General features: G+C 33.5%; 1 long non-coding RNA gene across 1 annotated transcript in view; it reads right to left on the bottom strand.

Annotated features, from left to right (window-relative positions):
• Positions 1-4,195: 4,195 nt before the first annotated feature.
• Positions 4,196-25,682, bottom strand: part of LOC128090910 (uncharacterized) — a 70,002-nt gene continuing 48,515 nt past the window's right edge. The window contains exon 6 of the long non-coding RNA XR_008211144.1: positions 4,196-14,936. This is a non-coding gene — a long non-coding RNA (uncharacterized LOC128090910). The remainder of the gene's footprint in view (positions 14,937-25,682) is intronic.

Raw genomic sequence — 25,682 nt, 5'->3', positions numbered from 1 at the left:
TCATTATCTTCTCTTTTCCAGTCAGTCTCTCCACTACCTGCTCAACAGACAGATGAGTCTCTTATCAGAACTAGCAGATGGCAGAGCCAGTCGGTTTGAATTTTCCAACATGCACTCATAAAACATTTCTGCAAATTTTGTTAAAGTGCATTATATTACAGCACAATTGGGAATATAAGCAAACGGATAGCACAACTTCTGTTCAGGAGTGTATTTTTAAATCTTGTCACAGAGTTCTGTAAAGCAAAGAATATTCTGTAACTCAAAGAAAGCAGACTGAATATTCACTGACATTGTCTTCAGTCCCCCTCATTTCAATGACTGAGTTCAAAGGATGAATCACGGATTTATCTTAGCAGTTTTTGAACAGGGGAAAAAAGTTCTCATTGATTTACTGAGAACTTAATGTTTGTTAAATGAATCAGACCACTGTATAACACTGTATACTGTAGAATTTCGACACACGCCTGAAGAAAAAATGGACTGAATGGTTAATTAATGGATAATCTAAATATGTAGTTCCTTGGTGTTATACATGTTTTTTTCTGTAAAATTACATTAGCTTTATCCTGTTTTCCAGGTGAGAACTGAAAACAAATTAAAATCACCACCCGCCCCCATCTTCCTCTTCCCCCGGATAAGAACAGAGGAATGGGGATGGGAACTGTGATCAGTCCAGAACTTTTCATCTCTCAATTTATTCCTAAAATAAAAAATGACTAACAATCAACAATCAATGTTATGGAACGCCCTAGAATAAGATCTGTTCATTTAATTCCATACATTCCATTTATGATGTTGAGCTGGTTAATAAGATTAATAAAGAGCCAAGATTTCTTTTCAGATATGAGTATATGGAATGTGTCTCACATCACAAACATGGAACTATACAGTACATATTAGAAGGAAGAATTTAGTTATGGACACATACAAATGAAATTATCCAAATTAGACAGACACATTCAAGAACATTAGGTACTACAGATCCATTTTTAAAGAAATATTCATGCAAAATAAATTAAAAAAGAGATTTGTATCCTAACAAATAAATATTTTTTTTATCAGTGTTCTTTTCAGTGTAAATATGTACAGCTCTATAATACCTTGTAAATGGAGAAAGAATATCAGAAACCATATCTGTTAAAAAAAATCATTTTTATTAATGTTTTCCAATTTCCTGACACACACACACAAACACACACACACATATATATTTATTTCATCAAGATGGTTGCGAAACTTAGATCAGAATTTATGTATATTTTTTGTTGTACATCTTATTTTATTATATGACAGATAGATATTTGTAATAGTACCATTTCTATGTTTAGGTTTCTGAATTCCAAGAAAATACTTGTAGTTTTATAATATTTGTATATTATATAAAATCATATATATTTATAACTACCTTGCATTTATACTGTATATCTAAGATAAAGCATCATCAACAACATATTTATTCCACATGTATTTCATATTATAATGCCACTGGGCTGTGAATTACAGGAGAGTAGCTGGCATATTTAATTATTTAATTCTCATTTTTAAATATATTGGACAATTCATTATTTTTCAGATCATTCTTAAAGTATATTAAGAAGGGATTACACAGGAATTTAGAGATAGTCCCCAGTTTTAAAAATCCCAGTACAATTTAACCATTACAAAAAGAAAAAAGAACAAATCAGTATTGATGAATATGTTGTTCTTACAGAGCAGTCCTTTATTTTGGTAACAAATTCTACTTCAAAGTTATCTTGTATTCAAAATTCTTGAGGATAGTTCTGATTCACATAAAAAATGCACAAACAAACCTGATATGAAAACTGAAATATATTAATAGTAACTATCTACATTAATAATAACTATCTACATGTGCGACCTGCTATAGGGAACCTGCTTTGGCAGGGGGGTTGGACTCGATGATCTCTGGAGGTCCCTTCCAACCCCTACAATTCTGTGATTCTGTGATACATTACTTATGACTTATGGTGGAGTTAATGTATAGAAAAAAAAAAGGGTATTAAGCAGAGTGCATGAAATAATATTCAGATTTTGTATTGATGGGTAAGACATAACTGTTAACAGATAAGATACGCACTGCATTACCATTGCTATACTTCACACGACGCTAGAACATACAGGGCTCAATTAAAGAGCTTGATCTCTGAAAAAAAGTCACAAGTTGCCTGATCTCAACTCCCCAGTCACCCTTCCTCCCTCCCACCTCAAAGTATTTTTGCGTCCTTTATAGTCATGTTACTATGCCGTACTCTTTTAGAACAGAGGGAGCTTAAAATAAAAAATAAATACAAATAAACACACAAAAAATCTAGTGTTATGAGAAAAGCATTGCAATAATATGCTCAAATAAACAGATAGACAATGCTGAAAACACTAGTACTATGATTATGGTATATCATCAATTCTAAGTAGTAATAAACTCAATCTCTCAATGTGGAGTTCTGGAGTTTTTAGTCACAAATCTGTAACAAACTTACAGTGCTGCTATGAGTTCGTACTTTTACTGAACCTATTTGGTAGATCAGAAAATAGCATATAGTACTGAAAGAAAGTCAGATTTCAGCTGATTTTTGTCCAGGGTATGTTTTATTATCCTCTGTAGAGAAATTGTTAGAAATAATTTAAGCTGTGTAAATTCTGCCTTCCTTTACTTCAATCTTGGAAAAAGCTTACCTGCTCTGTCATATCTTTGTTGAAAATTACATCTGAGATGAATATGGATGGAAGCAAACAAAAAGATAATCTCAGACCATAGCTGTCCATACTCATAAAATGATCTTGGGGGATTTCAGTCTTAGTATATACTAACAAGATTTTGTTTTCATCAGCTCCTTTTGTTTTTTTCAAATATGAATCTAAATTCCACTAAAATTACTCTCTTTTCTTATCAACACAGGAAAAATATCAAGCGAAGTGTTATTTGTGTGTATGTGTTTTTAAGCTGTGTGTTTCAGTGTTGATAAGCAGAGATGCAGTGACTGATAAAAGAAGAAATATAAGAAATGATGTTACTTGCTCAGACATTTCTAAAAGAAACCCATAGCTTTCAGGGTAAGATCATTAAAAATAATGTTTCATAGTAATTGAAGAACTTGAAATTATAAGTTTCGAGAAATGCATGCAGTCAATTACACTAAGTAAAATAAAGTCAGTGTCTAGAGATGATAGTTGTAGTGAGACATAATTTGTACACATTAGATTTAACTAATTTGTTATGAATCTTAGAGATACAACAACACAACAGGTGATACACATTCATTTTTACATTTCTACATAACTGGCTATGTTGTAAGCACTATTATGAGAATAGACAACAAAATCAACAATTTCTTTGGTTGCTTGGGCTGTGTAAATAATTTGAGAGCCCTAAGTAACATCATCCATACACTATGTGTATTTAATTCTACTGTGAGATACTATCCCCTCATAAATTTTACATTATTGAAATTTATATCTGCAGTTGATAGGACTGTATATTTAAATAATTGGAAAGATCATTCTATATTCACTGACTTAGATTCTGCCAAGGCTACCTAAAATATCATCTTGATGAAATAAGCTGTAGGAAATTTGCTATCCAGTCATTATTGATCAGAGAACTGAATTTATGAACTCTCCAAGCAGCAATAGGTGAAACATGAAAAGTTTCAGTAACTACTTGATTATCTCAGAAAGACCACAAAGCTTCTTGGGCATGAAGTATTGGGCTTCTTTAAATAAAAGTTATCAGACTATTCAGCACAATATATAATGCATGACAATTCTACCATGATACCGACCTTGATGCAAAGTTAGCAAGGAAAAAAATGATAAGAAAAGAGTAATAAAGGAGAATATAACTCGGTGATACTTGAGGGAATTAAAATTTATACCCCTAAAGCTGCTAAAATTCCAGGGGAAACAAAACATTTATTCCACCATCCTACATACAGATTAAATATTCTAAACCTGATTCAAAATTTAAGTTTTGCTGGAGCAAAAGGAATGATATGTGACTGAAATAGATAAGCTATTGGTATTTGCTGCCATGTGTTTAAAAACTTAATAGATAATAGATATATCTATTATAATAATAAATAATTGATATATTAATAATAATAATAATAATAGATATTTATCTTACTGTTTCTCACACGTACAGTGGGAAAAACATAGGCCTGCAAAACAGGCTTTAAATACTCTTAGGATCAATAGGAGACTATATAATAGTGCACACAGAAAATTTGTTTTGATACATATTATATTAGATTTAGGCAAATTTCACTGCAAGTCTGTGTGAGATTATCTCTTAGTTTGCAAAGTTAAGGAAAAAGGCTGGCAAATGGCAGTGACAATATATAGCTATTGGCACTGCACAGAGTTACTGTTCTATTATGATGACTTGAGTTTTTTTCTTGTTTGATGGAAAACTTTGCTTTGATCAGCAATATGTGTATCTTTACCTCTTACAGAGAAATACAGTGGATAGTAGTGGATATTTTTATTGCACTGAGTTAATGAACAATACTATCAACAACTATAGTTCTTACTATTTAAATGCACTAAATGTGATGAACAGTTCATTCAGAATTCCAGGCTATTATAGAATTGTACTTTCAAAAGAGTGTCTGCAACTCAATAATAACCTAGGCAGTAATTCATTTTTTGACCCTTACCATTTTTTCTTCATTTAAGTCTTAACATTTGTCATAGTAAATATTATCAATTTCAGGTCATTTGATAATTTTTTGTGTATGTGAGATAACACAAAAGAATTTCAACTCAAGAATGCAAAAGATGAAGAAGAGTATTGATGGTATTTGATTATCAGAATTAATTTAGTTTCACTAATTAGCTTCATCACCTGACAACATTTTTGCTAAAAGCTTTTTCTGAAGACCAAACATGGAACAGTAATTGGAATATATGGAAGTTCTGTACAACTCAGTAATCAAAGGTTTATTTTTAGCTGAAAACTTTGGCTTTTCTGAAGTTTTTGCCTCCAAATGTGAATGCCTTTTTTTTCTGTAGGTGAGACTGGTGACACACAGATGGAACTCATTATCTGCAGTGCCACATGCTGCTCAAGAGAAAGTTTAATGAGGGTGAGAAAGTGGCTGAGACTTTTACCCATTGTCTTCCATCACTGATCATCATGACAGCTTCAGGAGGTGTCACAGCTAATACTGCTTCTGCAAGTGGAGTTGCATAAAGGGACTCCACTAAATATTTTCCCCAAAAGGCTAAATATCAAAGCAAATTTTCATTTCCACATATTAGATAGTCAAACATTCCAATAGAATTGGCAGATTCTTTAAAACCTAAGACTATGGATTTTACTGAGCATAGTACGTCGATAAGAATATAAAATACATTTAGAAAAAATGGTCATATGAAAGCAGCATATTATACATAATTATAAATCGTTGTATTGAAAGGAAACAGAATTCTATTTCTGAAAGTTAACAGTGAGAAAAAAATCTGTTTTGTCCAGCACTAACATAAAAGACAATGCTCAACAGAAGAATAACACACTCACCTGACAGAAGGAATACTTGTAGTAGTTGGAGAAGCTAATATTCACATCTATAATTTTTCCAGCATTTCATTCATGCTTTAGATTTTGTTTCTCTTAGGTAAAACGCTTCATTTTACTCTGCTCCCTGTTTTCTCCAGGAGTTTTGTGTTCAAATTGTCCAAACTGTGTGAGGATTTTGTAGCTCTCCTGTATGTTGACTCCCATTATCACAACCCTGGACTTTGGATCCACCTTAACAGTCTTCCTTGATTACACTGGGACAGTCTTCCAATGTCTAATTTTGATCTTCGGGCACACAGTCAAAGGACTGAGACACCTGCAGTGATTGTTCCTGTGACAAATATTTGAAGTTGTTTGTCACAGCAAGGTGGTGCCCAGTCACTCCAGGTTACCCACAGGCATTCTTCAGCCTTGTAAAGGTACTCTTTTTAGAACTTAAGGCAGGATTTTTAGCTCTCTCATACCTGACAGCAATAGCCTGGCAAGGATTCTTCTGCTGCAACAGCTTTTTCCTAACTGTGGAGTCGTATTTCTTCAATCGCTCTCTAAGTTTCATTTTTATCTAGAAGCATCCTTTTATTTATTTGTTTATTTGTTTGTTTGCCTATTTTGTTTTGTATTTTATTTTATTATATAGGTGCATTGATCATGGCATGGACCTTTATTTTCTGACTGTGGCTGTGGAATGGAAGCAACCAATATCCACCACACATCAGAAATCAAAGAATCTAAAAGTGAGGAACTTTATCTGCTACTAAGGTGCATGCCCAGTAAGAGCTATTACTGCTCTGTTGCCTTTAAAAGTCTTGGTCTCTAGCAGAGACAAGATATTACTGATTAGCATCAGCAGGCAGCATCGTTCATGTAAGCAACAGTCCCTCCATCAGTCAGGCTTTTGCAGTGTGTGCAAACACAATGATCATTAGTAGTACAGCATTTCTGTCTGCATCTAGTACCAAGGCAAAAGATCTTCGAGCTCCATTTCCAATTGGAGACCAGCTTCTACAATTTAGCTCTAATCACATGAGTCTAACAAATCTCCCATCACAAGGTCAGAAAAGGCAGCTTAGAGAGCTTGAGGGTGTGCTATCTGCATAGACATCTCTATAATCTACTCTTTCTTTTGAGATAACTACTGAAAGAGAGAAAAAGGAAGGTAAAATACACCTAAAAGATACTGAAACTAACGTAAAGAGACTATTGATGAAGTATTTGATAGAAACTTTCATTTTATACATATGAGATACTTGTTGGAAAACCATAAACAATTTATAAAGCAGTAATTACTGTGAGCTTGTAAGGCATTCTATCAAAATCTACTTAAAATTGTTTTTTATTAGACCATGTAGAAGCTGTCTTTGCTAGGGCCTTAAAATAAAATTGCACTGGAAGAGAGTCCATTAAAAAAAAATCTATTATTGAAGAGGTTTTTTTAAGCAATGTCTTTAATCTCATTCTCTTTCTACTCAGGAGGCATGCAGCTACATTTATTTTTACATTTTTCAGTCCTTGACATAGCATAAGGTCTGACCTCAGTAGCCTTTGTTGAAATCTTCCCTTGTATTATTCTTTATCCTACCATGCTGGCAAATAGGAATCTAGACCATATCAACATGCTGTCAGCATAGAGTTATTTCTCTTCAGTCTTTTCTTTTATCCAGTAAGAGTTTGATGCACGCTTGATATAAATCTAGGAAAATAGGACCGTTTGATACATGCTCAGAATAGCAGGAGTTTTACCGCTTTGTGCTTGCCAAAAGTGTTTCCTGGAACACTTGGTGTTAACTGGCAGAGATTTGATAAGGGGAATGGAGAATAGCTGTGGGTAACTAACAGGTCAACATAAGAATGCAACAGCCCATCACTGGCTATAGATTTTTGGCTACAGTTTTTCAAAGCTAATAGAAATGAGCATATGGCTGTTACACCAGTGACAGATCTACTCCATTAAATACCTATTACAGGAATAAAGGGAAGAGAGGGAGTGGTAAATGTCATGTGACTAGGATTATGAGGTCTCTTCTGTTTTCCTAGGCAATCACAAACACATCTATTGGGATAAGGTTTTAAAGCAGTTTCCTAAATTTATGTAAACAGTTCATGTGCTTCTCTGATCAAATTGGTGTCAGTGAATGCTTTGAGGGAAAGAAAAACAGCCAATTTGAGAATACTTTTGTCATAGTTTATTCACTCTGTTTGAAAGAGGACACAAAAGAGAAAAAATTGTCACCATTAACATCTATGTTCAGCAGAACAAGATCTATTTAGAGGGATGCCTGAATGGACATTCCAATAAGAATAGCACATTGGAAGAATAAAGGAAAACATAGGATTATAGCAAAAAAAAAGCATGAAATAAGGGAGTTGGTACAGGATAAGAAAACTAGAGAGAGGCAGAGAAATAAATTTTTGGAGGGATAAAGGATAAATGACTTTTCAGCCTGCAGGACAGAAAGCAAACTCTTTCAGTATGGAAAATTCTGGGTTGAACAGTTGTATTATTTCAGAAAAATACTCAGCATTCACAGCTCTTTGTTAGAAATGTAATTACATACTTGGGCTTAGAAAAAGTGGTCTTGTCTGTCTTTTCCTATTCATTAGCCTTGTAGAACTTATTTTAGAAAGCATAGCAGTAACGCTTTGTTCTTGTTTTAAAAATGGTTTGGAAAAGGAAAATTGTTAGTGTGATGCAGGCTGCTGTTCAGCAACAAGTTTCTCAGTATTTCATGACTTTTGTCAGGGCATTGTGATAGGACATTATCCATATGGTTTAGCTCTGATACATAGAGAAGTAATTAAGATGCTTTTCCCAATAAAATGAAAGATAAAGTGATCTAGGATTATTTTACACACTAATTCCCTATAAGCAATTGAGTCCCAGAGGATCTACTGAGCCCAATGAAACCATAAGACCTCAGACTACTGTTGTTCTCTCATTGCAGCATTAAGATGTTCCTATCTCTTAATCCATCAGGAAAAATCCAACACAAAACTATCAAAGTAGCAAAGACTACATATTGACATCACATACTGCCTAGAAGCTTACATATACTCAGTAAATATTTAATGAGGGCTTCTCTTTAAATTAGTTGGAAAGGACTTTTCACTGCTTTTCTGTATTCAGATTGCTTTCATGGTCTTTTGCTCTGCATATGTACACTATTTCTAAGTACATTTTTGTTTTGATTGATAAAACTTTAGAGAGTGCCTTGGAGAGAAATGCTGAATTATTATGTCTTGAATATAGCTGGCTTTCATCCACTGCAGTACCTTTGTCATAGCCCAGTACTTCAAAGCAAATCTTTGATAATGAGCTTTTTCTTTCTTTCTGCCTATACTTAATGCAATTTCTGCTGTTAAAATTATAGCCGACATGACTTCAAGAAATTATTTTCAAATCTCTACATTTTTTTCTTGTTTGATGTGAACATCTACTAAAAAGTTTTTATTCTATTTCCCTCTGATTATTCTTTTTAATAAAACTTTTACAGATGTGCTTTTTTAACTCACATTTTTCCTCTTTTTTTGTTTTTTTTTTTTCCTTCTAGTCTGCATCTGCACTATTTTCAGTCTTTAATTGTTTCTTTTAAGGAAGTAATACTGTTCCAATCTGATTTTAAGGATGACAACCTGCATTTGAATCTCATTTTTACAGTTTGGGTACTAGTTTTAAAAGCTTCTTTCTAAGTCACTGCCATGAAAGATGTAGGCTGAACTTTCCTATAGCTAACATGAAGATTAAGATTCTCCTGAAACTTGGTGTGACCTTTTGTACTTTTGATGTGTCTTTATATTTCTGAGGTTAGCAAGATTTATATCTCTATTCCAATAGGGGGCACAGATCTGTGAGAATTAGCAGGAGATTGAATAGGTTTATTCCTTTCTTTTGATTGTTCTTATGGAAACAGTAATCTTGGGATTTTTTTTGTGTGCTATATCCTATATTTCTTAGTCTTTTTCCTGCATTTTGAGAATGTGCTTTGTTCCACTCAGCCCTTGCTTATATTTTTTTCTTTGAGAAGTCAGAGCAATTTTTATGTTGTTCATACTTCTCTATTTTTTGACTACATAGGATAAAGTAGTTCTAGCTCTTAACTAATTTATTTACTTATTTATTTATTTAGCCACTGTGTTTTATTTATTGCAGCAGCCTTGCAGATTGTTCTTTTCCAAAAATCCACCAAAACTGAGTGCCCTAAATCTTTTGGACTCACACTCAGAGATTTTGCTCTGTTACAGTACAGTTAGTCTCAAACTATATTTTTAACAATGGCTTTTGCACGTGCAATGTCTGAAATATCTGCGAATTTAATGATAAGTAATAAATCTCAGTCAAGCTCTGGCATTCACTGGGTGAATAAAAGATTGGCTAAGACCACCAGCAATGGAAGAGTTTGAAGAAGATGAAAGATTTTTGTTTTTTTCTGACTATACTCCCAGAGAATGCTACTTTATTTTTCATGTTATATTCAAAACAAATTATGATTCAAAGTTTCTGTAAGATTTTGTGAACAGAAATATTAATATGTTCATCAGAAAAGTCTAAGTTGGCAGCATGTCTTCTTCTCTTTTCTTCTCTTTGAGGGATAAGTATTTGGGGCTTACTTTTTTTTTTTGGTAAGCATGTATAAAAAAGAAGAACCAAAATTATTCTCTTATAGAGTCAAAATCTCAATTCTATAATTTCCACTAACATTGTCAGCTCTTTCTGGGTCACATGGATGCTGCCTTGCCAGTTGATAAATCCTGGGGAGATTGTTAGAATATAAATAGTACTTTTGCATGACAAATCTGATTTTGCTACTGAAAAGGAAAGATCATCTGGTCAGAGCTTGTCTGATTTGATCTGAAGAACTAAGCAAGATGACTTAGAGGTTGGAATTTTCAAAAGAGGAGTTTTCAAAAAATACAAATTGATCCAGGAAACTACTGATACAACACCAGAGTACAATTTGCGTGTAGTGCACTATGGTGTAACGAGTGAAGCTGTGGGGGGGACTCTTCTACTGTTGGGAGAAATGCTTCTGTAATCAGAAGTGTCCATCATTCACACTGAAGTCTGCTTTCCTTAAGCAAAATGATTGACATGAATAATTTTGATGCAGACCTGAGAGCTAAGGTTTCCTCTGCAGTAGATGCAATAACTCTGTTTTGATGCTAAATTCTTCAGTTTAGCATCTTCCATCTGAAATCTTCAACAAAATATTAATAAATTAATAATCACTACAACCTGTCATTAAGAGCTACACTTGTTACTATTTTACAGCAGAGAACAATATGGTACAGATGAGATACATCCAAAAATTCAAATACAGCATACAGCAAAGCAGGACTAAATTGTGAACTTCTTTAGTCTTTGTACATTAAGCAGATTTCTAATAGAAATATGTTCTGTTCTTTATGCTTGATACTATTGTTGCACTTCTTGCATTTCCTAATATTCAAATGGTAGTTCTTTCAAAAACTTCTCCAAAATGGCTCATTTATGCTCATTTTTCTTTATTTGTAAATAATGAAATAGTAATTTCATTAAATGGGGGAAGTATTATAGAAATTCTGTTCCTTACTCTTGACATCGTGTATTTTAATCTCTGTAATATTAAGGGGAAACAGGGTAGAAAAAGTCTAAGTCTTTCCTGATGAAAATCAAACATAATTTACTGCAAGGAGAAACATCCAGTAAACAGCTGCTAGTTCAGAAAATACAAAATAAATAATTTTACTTGGCTGTGTAAGTATCAGAAGTATGTTTTTGTTTGTTTTTTTCTTTAGTTATAAAAAAATTAATCCATTGAATCTCCATATTCCAAACTATTAAACAAAGTTCCACTGTAAATCAAACATTTCCTGAGTCACTCTTTCAAATGTGTTTGTTTTTTTTTTCTCTGTGTGGAGGTTGTACCCATTTCCAGTACTGTCATTTTGATAAATGTTCACTCTGTGCCCACAATCCTGACTACTTTTCTGCTTTCAGCATCTACATAGACCAATTCTCAGCTCCACTATCTTCCTTCAACTGTTCATCAACATCTTGAAAAACAAATCATACCTGACCTGTAATTGTTAGATGTAGTTAAATAATGTTGGAATCCTGTATATGATTTTTACTCTGTGATAAGAACTCATTAGTTACATAGGTCTTAACTTTCTCTAGTTTTTTGTTTGTTTGTTTTGTTTTTGTTTGTTTGTTTTTTGTGTTCTTCCTCACTTCCATGCTGGGCTAAAATCAGAAAGAAATATAGTAAAGATATCACAATAGGCAGAAATAATTACATACATATAGAAATATTCTGTATTCAAATACAGATAAAGCCAGTCCAATCACAAAGCAAGTGACAGATAGAAGACTATCTTTCAGTCTATATGAGTGTCATGAGATTTAAGACAAAGTTTTGTTAATCATATGTAACTCAATGCCCTGATGCTGAAATATTTTCTCTCCCTCTCTCTTCTTAAAATGTTCAACTTTGATCTCTGTTTCTAATCATTTTTTCCTATTTCTCTTCATCACTAAAGCCTTTGGAAACAACATGGTTTACAGCATTAACTCATAGTCTCTTTCAAATTCAGAAAGCCTTCCCACTAGCATAGGTTTTGTCTAATTTTTAGTCTGAACAATTTGTAGGAAAATTTCAAGCATTCTCTTTACACTGTTTCCATCTCGTAATTTCTCTTGGTAATTTTTTTTTTTTTCATGCTACACACTAAATGCAGTTTTTAAAATCTTATCTTCCTCTGGTCTGAATCCATTCCCATATCTTTCAAAGTTCCTCTAGTCTCTCATTAGGTAAGCACCTTTTTTCTTCTTTTTTATCTAACAGACATACACCACACTTTGTTGCTTAGTTTACATTTTTCTTGTACTTGAAGAGCAATTCACAAAACTTTTTTCTGCTCCTGCCCTCTCTCACTCTTATTTGCATTTAGCATATGTTTTTCCTATCCTCTTGGAAAATATCCATGGAGTAGAAATGGACATATTTTTATGTGCATGGTAGTGTGATGATCAGAGGTCATTGCATAACAGCAGCATTTACAGACACTAGTACATGCAATAGCAGCATGATAGAACATCTATTACCAAAAAGAAACTGGAAATGGTTAACTGTGACAGATTCTTTCTCTTCCCTTGCAGAATTTGTGCCTCTCTTTTGAAAAGAAATACCCTTTTTCTCCACTGGTATCTGTTGAATAATACTCTCCAGGCTAAACTGTCATTTAGTCCTTTTAATGAATACAATCTCTAATATATATATTTTTTGTCATTTAGCATATTTGAACGTACAGGATTTAAGCATATAACTCACATCAGCTGCATTTTACATTTTTGCTCTTCATGAAGTGGCTGAATGACTTTGAGCTCACTACTAGTGTTGTTTTTTTTTTATAATTTGGGGCACATTTTTAATTGATCCCTAAAGGATTGTTCCAAAAGCCCTTCCTTTTTCCCAAGTGCCAATAATACGGTGACAAATCATACTGTTCACTTGCTTGTTTCCATCGCTGACAAAAAATGTACTTCATAATTTATTCATCACCTCTGGTTGCTGACTTCTAATTAACAATCATCATTCTAAATAAACATAGTAATATTTTAAGTAGCAATGAAAGTTATTATTATTATTATTAAGCAATTACTGATAAGCCTTTATAAGTCATGTTCATGTAAATTGTTGTTATGAGCTGTTTCATCAGAAGACGTGATAAGATGCTTGACAAAATTTTGTAGTACAACTGTTGGAAGTTTAAGTAAATAAAAAGCTCTGTGCAACTTCACAACTTCAGTTCATTGAAACTATATCACTGGGAACCAGATGAAAGAGGTCAGGGAAAAACATTGGAGTGCATTGGTCCAGGAGTGAGAAGATAAGATGCAATCCACTCCCTGTTACCTAACCTGCACTGAATCTTGAGATGTTGTTTTGTTCTTCTGCTTCAGATATTACTATCTGTGTAGAGAATATATCCATACATCTCTTCCTCCTTTTTGAGTTCGTCAAGTAAGTTTTGTGAAAGCTTCTTTGAATACGATAGAAAAGACATAACTGGGAGAAAAGATAAATATATATTTTCAACATCTAACGTGTTTCAAAGTACCTCCAAATAATAAATAGAAAGAAAGAAATTGAAACTAGGCTAGTGAACATGTCTTTACCATGCAGGAAAATTTGATTACTGTTTGACACATGTAAATGCAAATATTTTCCCCTAATGTGTCTGTATTTTTGTCATTATATTCCATCCCCATATTCCACTCCAGATAAACAATGTAACGGGATGTCAATATAGGCATCACATTGTCTAAGTCTTTGAATAATCAGAAAAATTAGCATTATAAAGTAAACACATGTGCATTTCTTATACCACAAGTCTGACTACCAAATATTTTCTGAGTCACATAATCATTCAGCCTCACAATACCTGTTGCTTTTTGACATGACCTACTGAGTACTTGAGTTTTCTCTACGCCCTGCAATTATTTCTCTCTCTCTCTCTCTGTCTTTCATTTTTTTTTTTTTTTTCTAAAGATTACTGGAGTAGTTCTACCACTAACAAAATCAATCTTAGAACCTGGTTTGCCACTCTCCTAAGGGAGTACATTGGCTTTCAGGTGTTTGGAGACATTTCATTTAATTCTGTCTCAAAATACAGCATGGTCTACAATCAGTTTCCAACTGATCAAAGACTTGAATTGCCAAAAACATCCTTTCTGGAGCATGAAATACAAAATTTAATCCAATATCTTTTCTCTCTGTAAAAAAAAGTAAGATTCTTTCTCCCTATTACTATAAATATAGATGTATTTACTATATTCACGGCTAAGACTTAGTGAACTGTAGAAAATGAAATTCAACTTAAGTTTTAAATATTTCAGTTTTAATAAGAGAAAAGCTACTTGATTGAAAATAAATAAATAAATAAATTGTACTGATTTTAGCATCATTCTATCAAAAGCCCTATTTTTTTTCTTTTTTTTTTTTTTCCTATGTACTCTACTTGGAAGCACTTTGAATATAGACTGAACTCTGTTAATGGGGGGTCATTTATGAGTTCTATTGTTAGCTCTGGAAGTTACGTATAAGATGAAAAGTATCTTTAGACTTTTTAATCTGGAGGTCCCAAATCTATAGAAGTGAACTTGTAATTTATACTATGCAACATGCAGTTCAGTCTTAGATTCTTGATGACAAACATGTAGAGGAAAAACATTAAAATACAATTTCTTGAACATTCTTTTTATACAGAGAATGAGAATGGCCTGGAAAAACATCATTATTGAAGACAAGTTAGTAACATTTCATAGTTAATTTCAAATAATTTTAGTATCCTTCTGTTGATTCTCAGTCTTGAATATAGTCAGATCCCCTCTGATGCACTCTGAAGAACAGATCCACTGAAATAAATAAAAGGTGCAGAGAATATGAGTCTTATAAATTATTGCTATCTCTCCGTCATTTGCTATTTATTTATTTATATATTTGTTTGTTTATTATAGATAACAAAACCTGAATCAGAAATACTTTCATGCTATAGGAAAATACTTCATGGAAAGCATGTTTTTAATCATTCTGGGGAACATGATAAATGATCTTTCCTTTGACAGTTATAACTGGGGCTTTGCTTTGCTGCTCTGTAAGTTTTTAGTTTCTAGAACCAGAGAAATAGAGCGAACAATCAAAATTTATCAGGAAGTGAAATAAATCAGGAATTATTTTAAGTGTCACTTGTTTCAGGTATCATGGGGAAACTCAGTTTTAACCTATAGTCAGTGTTGCTAATGATACTGCTTTATTTTCACTAAAATTATCTTAAAATTAATTATTTTGCATTCATAGAAAAATAATTGATATGTGGTGTGGAAATGAACCTTCTAAAATTCATAGCTGAGGCACAGATAGGCAGCATGACCTAATAGCAGTAAAATGAGATAAAGCAATGAGATTTGCATTAAAATAAAAGTGGAAGATTTTTTTAAAAATTGTTATAGAAGTAATTTGCAACTGTTCTGTTCCTTACAATTAAAAAAAAAAACTTGTGAACAAATTGGAGAAGAATTTGAAGATGATCAGAATGCTGAAGAACCTGCGCTATGAGGAAAGAGTTGGGTCCTTTCACCCTGGGGAAGAGAAGGCTCCTGGAGAATCTTATTATAATTTGCCAGTAGGTAATTGGTGGCTGAGAGGACAGCAATTCTCATTGCAAAAGGAGTCACATAGAGAAGATAAAGAGCAATGGGTACGAGCTTTACCAGGAGATGTTTTGTCTTGATTTTAGAAAGAAACATTTTAAATTAAGAATCAATAACTTAAACAACCTCCTGAGAGACACTGTTGAGTACATGTCACTTGAAGTTTTCAAAGATAAGGCGGATAAGGAAATAATTGGATAATTGCAGCCTTTATATCAAGGTGGAGGCCGGTGACAAGTGGTGTCCCCAGAGGGTCCATCTTGGCATTGGTGCTCTTTAGCATCTTTATCACTGATAAAAATGATGGGCTTAAATGCAGCCTCAGCAAGTTTGCAGATGACATCAAGCAGAGTTGTACAGTTACTACAGCAGAAGGAAGGGATGCCATCCAAAGGGACCTTGACAAACTTAAAAAGTGGATCCATGTAAACCTAAAAAGGCTCAAAAAAGCCAAGTACAAAGTGTTGCAATTGGGTTGGGAAAATCCCAGATACATATACAGACTGGGAGTAGAACTTACTGAGTAGAACTCACTGAGTAAAACGATTCTGTGGACGACTTGGGGATCCAGTTGGATGAAAACCTAGACATGAGACAGCAGTATGCTCCTGCAGCTCAGAAGGCCAAATGTATCCTGGGCTGCACCAGAAGAGGAGTGGCCAGCAGGAATAGGGAGATGATTGTCCCACTCCACTCTGCACTTGTGAGGCCCCATCTGGAGCACTGTACCCAGGCCTGGGGGCTGCAATACAGGGTTGATACTGAGATTTTGGAGAAAGTCATGAAGAGAGCCATGAGGATGATCAGAGAGCTAGAGAACCTAGAGAGATAGGCTAAGGAATCCGAGCTTGTTCAGTCTGAAAAAGAGAAGGCTCCAGAGAGACCTTATTGCAGCCTTCCAGTGTTTAAAGAGAGATTATAAACAGGAGGGAAATCAAGTTTTTACATGGGTAGATAGTGAGAGGAAAAGAAGGAATGCTTTTAAATTGAAGGAGAGGAAATTTGGGTAAGATGTATGGCAAGTTTTTTACAAAAAAACTTGTGAGGTGTTGGAACAGGCTATCCAGAGAAGCTGTGTATATCCCAGCTCTGGAGGTATTAAAGGCCACGCTGGGCAACCTCATATAGTGCTTAATCTAGCAGGTGGCAGCCCTGCCTATGTCAGGGGGGATGAAACAAGGTTATCTTCCATCCCAAGCCACTCTAATGCAATTGACCAAGGGGTTAGATAACCTCACCTTGACTCCCTTTTCCCATGGATCTTTCAAGGTCCATTTCAACCTATTACATGATTTCACAAAATTTGCAATTTGTTCTCAGGTGCTTGATTCTATTCAGTGGTTTCAGAACACAGCCTTTACAGGAGCTGATGCCTTCTAGATATCAGAGCTCCTGGGAACCAGCAGCCTGGGGAAGCAGGGAGCCTCATGGGAGATGAAATTGAGTAAGGGAATTAAATAATTGATTTACTGAATTACAGTACTGTTTCAATAGAAATAATTATTTCTGCTCTATTGCAGTTCTTAAAAAAATCTACCCAAAACATTATTAAATAATGAGATTTTGAAGATAACATTACCTATAAAAGCTTGACCTTTCATTAGTTGCACGAAGAGGCAGTAGAAACATCTCCAAAGCTGAGTTCTAAGTTCATTTTTAATGACAAGTGAAATAATGGATTCCTTAATCTCACTTAGGCCCTGTTTTAGCACTGCAAGTGGTTCAATAAATATGCTTAATCTGTCCTAAGTCACAAGTTTTAAAAGTACAGCACAGTGTATTCATTAAGAAACTTTTCTTTTGACACTTCTTGTATCTTTGTAAAATATTTCTGAACAGATCTGTATAACTAGAATCTATTTTTTTTCAGATCTTTTTTGTTGAACCATATTATGCATTAATCTATCTGGCATGAACAATAGCACTGTTAACTTCTTTGCAGAGCAGTAAACAGTGATTTGTTGTTTTACCCACCTCAAAACCATATGCGAAAGAAACAGTGATGTGAAATGTAGAAAAGTATGGTTAACAACTTAATAATCAGGATGTCAACATCCCATATCATAGAAATTGGATTGCACTATTACAATGTAGAATGTAACTATACAATTTAAGATAACTTCAGCATAATTTCTGACATTGTCAATTTTTCTCCATCAAAACAGAACTCCAACCATCCTTGTCAAGATTACATACAAACAAGTGTGTTGAAGCACGTCTACTTTTCCCTTGCCAGTAGATACCTGAATTATGGATTTTTGTCAGTTAGCATGCCCAATCTAGTCATGCATAATGTTTGTGTTAAGGTGTTGATTTGGGTTTGTAAAACCTAGCTCTGCATAAAGTAATTCTAACTGTGGCCATGCTGAGATAGAGAAAAGCAACACAAAGTTATTTGTAGGCATAAATATGAGTTCTAATAAAAGACCATTTAGTACTAATAAAAAGAGTGACATTCTTTTTACTCTAACTTGAAACAAAGCTACTTAGTTACAAGAGAAAACACATCAATTATTGATGTATGAATATTCTTATTTTTAAAGTAGAATTATTCCCTATTCATTAGCATTTATCCAAAAGTTATTAATTTTAATATGCATTTGGGTGGTGGTATTTGAATTGTAAATAATTCTGCATTCTCCACAATTTAACCACATTTTGCATATTCATGAAACAATTTAGTCGAAAGATGTAGCAGGGCATGCATCGCTTTGGGACATAGTCACATTAGGTAATTATGTGGTACTGTGCTGCCTATGGCATCACCTACTTCATTTAGCACCCAACAATGTGAAAGAACCCATGCACCAGTGTCTCATGTAATTGAGATGAAGAGACCCCAGTGAAAGCACTTAAAGAACATATTCAAGTTAATAAATTCACATATGTTAATATAATCTTTATGCAAAATAATCAATCATAGAGATACATAAGTAAAACCATGACCAGAAAACACTGAATATCTTCGTTTCAGTATTTTATTTTTCTCTGTGCTGAGATACTAATTTCTATATTCTACACAATTTATTTGTTGTGTAAATGATTAATATCTAGAATGGTAGGTGGATATTTAAAAATATCTGACAATGAAATAAAAACATCACATGACTTAAAAATAGTATGAGGAAGAATGTGGAGGACAAATTGTTTCATGAAAATATCACTTAGTATTGCAAAAGAGTTGCATTATGTCCAGATAAATGTAAAGGACAAGGCAACAGACATATTTAATGCTTCCAAAATTAATAACAATTCTAAGTATGATGGTTAGACAAAGGAGAGTCAACTCAGAAGGAAGCAAGCTCTCATAAAAAAAGTCTGAAAAGTCAAAAACGTCTCATCAATGCTATGAAAAAGCACTCAAGTTTTGAGCTTCTAGTGGAGTTGTAAGGCAAGTAAGCCATGTACAAGATGTAATGATACATCAGGAAATGTTTTCCCATATCATCTAGATGATCCCCACAATGGCAAATGTGGCCAGCCAAGTAGAGCCCATCACTGATTAGGGCTCTTAATGTGTTAGTTAGCAACAATTTAGTACTGAGCACTATGGTCTTGCTAAATGTTATGATTATTTCCTAGCAATCCTCAATGTTCCTGTTTATTTCTATTGTCTAATCAAAGCTAAAATTTCAATAACAACCTGCAGTAAATTAAATGAAGATTTAAAAGTACTGTCTCTAAAAAAGGTCCATGACAATGCACAAAGTAACAAAAAATACAGAAATATTTCATTTAGAACAGCATTTCTGTTTATTTCTTCACTCTAGACTTGGTTAATGTTACATGTTTTCTTATGATAATTTTATTATGTTATAAGGGCTGCTCAGACAGTATGGCTCCTATTTTATTATGTTGGATGACAACGTCAGAGGCAGATATTAGTGATATGCCAGTAAAGGTTAAATTTTCCCTCCAAAAATCTGTTACATTTTGTTGTTCTGTGACAAACGTCAGCAGAGGAGTGGTGTGCTTAATTCATGTCTGACATGGAAATTCATATGAAGCAAAGGTCTGCCATTGAATTCCTTCATACAGAAAAGATGGATCCCACTATCATCTCTGATGCTTGTTGAACAGTTATGAAGACCAACCAGTGAAAGCAAGCACAGTGAAGGGGTGGGTGGTGTGTTTCAGCAGGGAGAACAAGAGTGGGTGAGCTCTGCTTGTGTAGATTTGTACCAGTAATACTGGTGACAATGTAAAAATAGTGTTTTGTAGCTGAGAATTTTCTCTATCAGACAGTGTTATTTTGCTCTTTATATCTCTTGTAGTTTCTATGGAAATAAATAGCAGACATTACGGAGTGATCTACATATATTGGGAAAGAGAAAGAAAAAAGTTGGCAATGAAGAAATAAAAGGTAATGACAACATAGAAATGAATTATTAGTTGACCATTTGGCAAAATAATCTGAGAGTGTACAGTGCACAGAATGGAAAAAAAAGAAACAAAAAAGAAACAAAAAACCCCAAAATGCAAATCCAAACAAAATAAACACATCACAAAAACAAAAACAGACATGTTCAGAAATGACTTATTGAATATTACTTATCATTACCTACATTATATTACTGTAGCCTCTTCTTGCTTATCAAGTTATTAATGACCCAGGTTTTTTTGCATGAAAAAAATTTCACCACTAAAAACTTTTTATTTTCTATAATCCCTGTCAGATATTGTATTAATTACAAATTTTTCACTTTACTATAGGATTATTAAATAGATTTTTTTGGAATGATTTCCCAGTGAAAATTTACTTTCTGTTCAGTCAAATGTTATTTTGTTTAGTGATCATATTTATTAAAATGTCATTTGGTTAAAGAAAAGAGCTTTTTGTAAAGAAACATCAAAACTGATGCATATTTTTTGGTTGGAATGACTTAAAAAATACAGTTTTATTGATTGTCTAAAAACAACAACAAAAAACGAGGAGCCATACAAATGATACCACAACAAATCTTCATCTTCCACACCTGCAAGGCCCTTATATTTCCTTTTTTCATTGTCTTTCATGAGACATAATTCAGATGTTTTTATCTCTTTAAAGATTATGTATTGTTAAGGACTTGGGAATTCAGAGGCAACTAACGCACTCAGACTTTCGTTGCCTCAGTTGTCTGCTTATAAATACAAACATGTCTCACTCGTAATGCTGCTGTGAAGACCATGTTCAAAGCTTTGTTCCCATCTGTTACCTTTCTGTTTCTTCCCGTTTCTAGGGAATCAAGCATAACCTTCTTTCCTTGCTTTCAAAGCCCCTCACAGCTTTGTCATATTAGCACCTTTCACTCATTACTAACTCCTACTTCTGTTCATGCCTGCTCCTGTGTCATATTTCAAGTAAGCACTTACAGGCAGTATTTCTCACATTTGGGAAACTGCATCTTGAGCAGTAAATGGGCTAACCACTTTTCAGCTTTCGAGGTTCTTTCTCCTCAATGCAAAAGCCAATAAAAATCCTGAGAAAATCTCTCTTGCTGAGATGGCAGTGAAGCTTCCGAATAAGTTTTATGTTCTCTTTGTCTCTCTTGTTCTGCATGTGCTCCTCAGTTAACATTTAGTCTGTGTTCTTTTTGGGTGAGGTCTGTGCAGTTTTTACACTTTGCCTATCTAAAAGAAGTGCTAGTCAGTGCTTCTGTGCACTATGATGACAGAAGAAGGTAATTGTAAGAGGGAAGTTGATGAGTAATCCATCTCAAATAAGAATTTAACATAATTTATAACCAATTTTCTGAAGTCTTGGAGATACGCAGTTATTTGCGCAAATCAACTGATTCCTGAATAACAATAAACAATATGAACATTCAGATCACAGTCAGATTAATTCATTGTGTTTAATCCAAAATCAGTATTTTCAATCAGCCTCCCTTTTCCTCCTAATTTTTAATGTATAAATGGCGCATCAGTTAAAAAGCACAGATTCTAAACAAATAGATAAAACTTGGATAAAACCAAGCAAATGTAGGATTACTTTTTAAAGTTTGATTGAGATTGAGACACCAAATCTTTGAGTGATGATTTCCTTTTAGAAGTACTGTCCATGATAAGGCTTTATGTATAAATCGAGAAATAATTAAATTTTTACCATTGTAGCCATAGAGGTCTGGTAATAACCAATAAAATACAAGACAGAGAAAGCCTAATTAAGTAAGATGCTAGATTTAAGTTTATGTTTTCCGAGGAGTAATTAGCAATATTAAAGTTAAGTAAATACTATAAAATTATTCCCAGGTGTATTTATTCACATTATTAGTGAATTTTGCTTTGAAGATGTATGTTTGCTTTCTGTTTGCTTTCTGTCTGTATTCATTTAATTGAGCTCTAGCATGAAAAATACTAATGAAAATGAGTTTAATGGTAATATTTACCTCAATAAAAAACAGTAAATATATCAATTGCAACCTAACAAAATAGCAATGAAACTAAAGAATGAAGTAAAAGCAATATAGATGGAAAAATGTAACTGAAAAATTTTAGAAATGTTAATAAAAAGAAAAAGGTTTCATTATTATTTGTGAAATTCAGCAAATATTATAGAAATAATATCAGAATGAAAGAATACTATACAGAACTAAGAGCTATATATCAATAGTGCTATATTGAATTTTTTTAATAAAACACTGTCTATATATATAATAATTTAATGATTATTTTCCTCTAATCCCTAGAAACCTTTAGAAATATATTTTCTCAGACAGTAGAAATACAATTATTTTATGAACACATTCATTTTGTAGGAGCAAAGAGACAGAAACAGATTTATGTATATTATTTAAGTATATTATTTCATCAAAGAGAAAATGTAAACAAAATAATGGTATACAGGAAATATTCCCAACATTGTTAAGTAGTTAAATAAGCTCTTACTTTTTATCTGGTTGATGGAATTGTGGCTCAGAAATATACCATAAATGTGTGTATTTAATTAAAAACACTGTGTTTCTGTAGTATATAAACACTATCATTACATATTTGCTGTGAGATGAACCTTTTAATGAGATCTTGGTTTTCTTTAAAGTGTACATGGTTTATCTCTAGCCCTTATTTTCATTCATACTCTCAGCAGTGGAGAATTCACACAAAGATCAGATTCAGATCTCCAAATGTATAATGGTATAGAAACAGCTCTACCCTAAAGATACATCTGTAATTCCGTAGTGTAAGGGCTTTGCTCCTCTACTGCACACTCCTCAAGTAAGAATTTCTATTTCTAAGTTCTTTCTGAAAAATTCTTCACCTCTAACCTTGACATTCAGTGCAAAGTAGTACAGCTTTTCTGTGTAATAAAAGACTGGATTTTTAATAAATATATATATATATATACATATAAAGTAAATTTAAAAAAATTGTTATATCTTCAGTAGTTTTCATTTGAAGCACTTACAGTTTATTAAGAATAAAATTACTATCAAAAGTCATATGTTTAAGACACTGATATATTAAGGAAAAATCAAATGCATCTTCTATACAAAAATCCACTTAACAGAAGTATTAGTATTACACGTTCTGCTTACAGATGCAATTTGCATAAAAGTATTTTACCTCCTCCTAGAATTCAGAGACAGTAGGAAGTCTGACTACGTATTTGTAGAAAACTTATCTTAAATAATAATAATTTCAAAGAATTAACTTGTTGAAGAATGACAGCTTTGTGTTGCTACATTTGGTATTCAGCAAGCAGTCATTCAGTCACAGCTACCAATGCTGACTGATAAATGTTCAAAAGAGCCTAGAAGAATATTGACAAACCCTCAACTTGTGTGTAGTATGGAGATAAGGATACCAAAATTATATTTACTTATGCTCCTAGTGTAGCATGAAGCTTCACAAAATAGTTAAGCTGGTTAGTTTTTTTCTACTTGTGTGTGGGTTGTTTTTGTTTTGTTTTTTAAATTTACTGCTATGTACTGTGAGTTTCAACTAGTGTTCAGTGATTCAGTGCTGGATAAAATTACTAATCTCCATGAGGGTGGATGGAGACTGAAGAAAGAAAACAAACTACCAACAAGAGTTTTCCACCTCAAGAACCAATCCCCATCCTCTATTAAAAACAAAAAGGGGAGGGTGGTTGTTGCATTGCCTCCTACGGGACTGACCTAAAACCAGGCCAGGACCAAATGACTGCAGGCACACACCAATATGATGAACAGCAAAATGGCGTTTATTACACGTGAACTCTAGCTTATATAACCTATGTGCTTCGTCTACGCCCCTAAGGGCACGTGCCACACATCAATCATAGAGCAGGGAGAAGGCCTATCGCGTCACATCCCGTGGGGGGGTCTCGCAGTTGCTGACAACAGGTGGTAAAAGAAATAACAAATGTGCAAGGACAAGATGAAGTATTTTCTCAGTAATTTCTGTCTAGGACTGATCAGCAGGAATTTAGATCCTGTTGTGTTTATCTAAAACCTCCACATAGATTAAAAATTCTATTTTACTCTCTTGACATGTGGAAAAAAGAAAGTTAATGATTTCTTTAATAAATTATAGGAGCCTTTAAATTAAGGCCACATCAAGTTGTAATGAATTATTCCACAGTTTGTTGGACTTACAGTTTTAAACTTTTAAATTAGTGTGCGTGAGTTTTTCTCTTACCAGTTCTGTATTCTAATTTAAATGGAAATTGCACAAGAAGCTCTTCATCTAATTCATTTCTATGTATATATTTTGCCTCCTGGATACGGTTAAAGACAAAGACCAGCAGCAGAAATTGACAAACACTAAAGCCACATGTTACAAAGATTTATAGATAATCTTTTCATTTAATGTTCTTCAATGAACTTTTTAGTTCTCTGCCATTTAAAGAAGCAAGTATTATCACCTCCCCCCACCCCCCGCATTTGTCAATTCAGCAAAACAGAATTCACTTTTGTAGAACTTTAGAGTAAATACAACAAATTTCACAATCTATTGAAAAATAACATTTGGCTGTTGAAACTATGGGTCAAGAACTTGGGCCATAAGGTTGTGACAGTCTAGAGGAGATCTAGAGAGTGGGTGTCAAATAGATTGACAGTGCTCTTTTTGGTGATGCCCAAAGAAAGGACAAAGACGATACTCTGAATATCTACCTATCCCTTTATTTTAAGCTAGTAAAAATAAATACAAATTATACAAGAATGAGAAACTGGCCAAGTTTAACGCTATTTAATTGCTTTCCAGATACTTCTCTTTGCATACGTATAGTTTATTCTTGATATTTTCAAAAGTATTTCAAAGCATTGGTTCATATATTATTTAGTACTATAGCTCAGGAATACATCAATGTATATTCAATACATTTAGATGGGTTTTATCTTCATGATTCTTTTAATTTCAATGCAGGTAGTTAAGTCAGTTAAGTCAGCTTAACTACCTGACTGTGCTGATGCTTTGTCTGACAGATATTCTTCAATTCTGTTCCAGATTTCTCAAAGAGTGGAGAAAAGTAAATAGGAGACTACATTATTTCACTACAGTTAGTAAGCAGAAGCTTGTGTTCCTACAACAATGAACAATTATTGAAGGCAGATTGCTTTTTTATTGTTCCAAAAATCTGGCACTTGAGTACCCTTTTTCTACAAACAGTCTTCAAGTTTAGAAAACTATGTCAGACAATGTTAGCTGAAATGATAAAAAGCTCAGAAATTGTTGGCACCATCTGTTACCCCAAAAGATCTAATGTCACAGACAGAGTAAGCACACTGACTTGCCAAAATGCACATAACTCAAAATGGTAAATCCTATGGCTTTCTGAGCAGTTTGAAGGCTCATGCTGCTGTTCACAAGTGAACTGTGTGCCTGCTTTAAGCTAAGGAGCTGTTAGATGGAATCTTTTTTTTTTTTTTTTTTTTTTTTTTTAATTGGATGCTTGCAATTGGGCTTTTATTACTTGGAGGTACCTGCTTCCTTCAACTGGATTTTCCTGAAACTATATACTGCTGTAAATTATAACTATGTGAAAAG

The sequence above is a fragment of the Tympanuchus pallidicinctus genome, unplaced genomic scaffold, assembly GCF_026119805.1.
Source record: "Tympanuchus pallidicinctus isolate F22 unplaced genomic scaffold, pur_lepc_1.0 scaffold5, whole genome shotgun sequence".
Taxonomy (NCBI): domain Eukaryota; kingdom Metazoa; phylum Chordata; class Aves; order Galliformes; family Phasianidae; genus Tympanuchus; species Tympanuchus pallidicinctus.
This window is presented reverse-complemented; position numbering and strand designations above follow the sequence as displayed.